This window comes from Octopus sinensis, linkage group LG12, assembly GCF_006345805.1.
Source record: "Octopus sinensis linkage group LG12, ASM634580v1, whole genome shotgun sequence".
NCBI classification, from domain to species: domain Eukaryota; kingdom Metazoa; phylum Mollusca; class Cephalopoda; order Octopoda; family Octopodidae; genus Octopus; species Octopus sinensis.
Genome location: NC_043008.1, coordinates 36,493,390 through 36,495,522, shown reverse-complemented (window position 1 = coordinate 36,495,522; position 2,133 = coordinate 36,493,390).

The following is a 2,133-nucleotide window of genomic DNA, read 5'->3' as shown; positions in this document are numbered from 1 at the left end:
TTTAAACAACAAATTAACACAAAGAAAAAAACCCTTCTTCAGTCGCTATGGTTTCATCTACTCTACGTTTCGAAGGATAAAAGCGAGACGTATCTTCGACAAGAAACTTTCCTTCCTGCGGAAAGCAAATCAATTAAAATTCTGAGATCTTTTCGCAGAAGGGTAAAAATGGTAACAAAAAGAGGACAGTAACGACAGTACAAATTATAAACAGTAAAAGACAGGACAAGGAAAAACAAGATAAGAAGGGCTGTTAACGCCGAACGAAAAAAAGTATTGCGAACGCGGATTTTTTTTATGAACGACGAGCGGAGCAAAAAGAATTGTCGTCCATACCTTGAGAGGGCCAGGCCTGAAAGACAGCAGCGGAAGTCTCGTCGCGGGTCAACGACGGGAGGGGGGAGGAGGAGCAAGAGAAAGGGAGAGAAGAAGGGGAATGGCGGCGAGGAAACCATGAAGAATTGAGAGGGGGAGAGAGAGAGTGAAGAATGAGAGAGAGGAAGAGACAAGTTAAGTAGAGGAAAAGGAAATCAAAGAATGAAGGCTGAGAAAGGGATGGGACAGAAAGGTTAAGAGTGCGCATCAAAGTTAATATCAAGAACAAAACTTGATATAAAGAACAATCTTACTTAAAAGGGATGTGTGCGTTTCGTCATATAATATATTAATAAATAAAATAAAACATATGCATATATATAAACATATATGTACGTACCTACCTCTACATGTACATATACACGCATATATGAGTACAGGACAAAAGTACAACAGGGGTCGCCACCACACCCTGCCGGAGCCTCGTGGAGCTTTTTAGGTGTTTTCGCTCAATAAACACGCACAACACCCGGTCTGGGAATCGAAACCACGATCCTCCGACCGCGAGTCCGCTGCCCTAACCACTGGGCCATTGCACCTCCTTGTTTATACACACACACACACACACATATATATATGTATGTATATGTGTGTGTGTGTGTGTGTGTGTGTATGTACACATGCATACATACTATATGAGTATAATATTACAATTCATAAGAGGAATGACCACTAAAGTTGATTCCTATACGCTAGAGATAGACGTCAAATCGCCTTACCACAAAGAGTGAGTTCTCAAGAAGAAACCCAGCAAACGCATTTCTTGAGAACACACTCTTTGTGGTAAGGCAATTTGACGTCTGTCTCTAGCGTATAGGAATCCACTTTGGTAGTCATTCCTCTTATTAATTGTAATATAATTTTTGAATCTTCGGATTCTTTTTTTTTTTTTTGAATATGCTAGACCACTGGTTTAAATTGATGTTTATTGATTGATATCAATTTCTACATTCGTTATTTTGATTTACACACACACACACACACACACACACACACACACACACATATATAATATATATATATATAGAGAGAGAGAGAGAGAGAGAGAGAGAGAGAGAGAGAGAGAGAGAGAGAGAGAGATGTCCAAAAAATATTGGGAGCGTCGGTGCAAATTTATATTTATGTATGAATATATTTTTATAAATACTATGTATGCATACTGGTGGACACGTGTGGAGATATATGTCTATGTCCATATACAAGTGTGTGTATATGTATGATTAGTACAAAAGTAAATTTATAATGTGGATATAGAAGCTGGAGATTTCCAAACAGTTGTCCATAATTATCCTTTTCTCTTTGACTTTCAAAGAGATATTCACACCAGCCGCACACCTGACCTCCATGATGTTCCAAGCAACAATATCCGGCCTGTTATATTTACACTTGACAGATATTGAACGTATCCATATATATGCATACATGTACATACATACATACATACAAGCATTACTTTGCATAAATTTGTATGTTTATACACGATAAAAAGAAAACGTCACCCTTTACAAGCCTAGCCAGGCTCATGGGCCCGGCTTCCCAGTTTCTGTGACGTATGTGTTCCCCCCAGCTGGACGGGGCGCCAGTCCATCGCAGCGTTACGCAAGAAACAGGAAGAGAGAATGAGAGAAGGTTGTGGCGAAAAAGTACAACAGGAGTCGCCACCACACCCTGCCGGAGCCTCGTGGAGATTTTTAGGTGTTTTCGCTCAATAAACACGCACAACGCCCGGTCTGGGAATCGAAACCACGATCCTCCGAT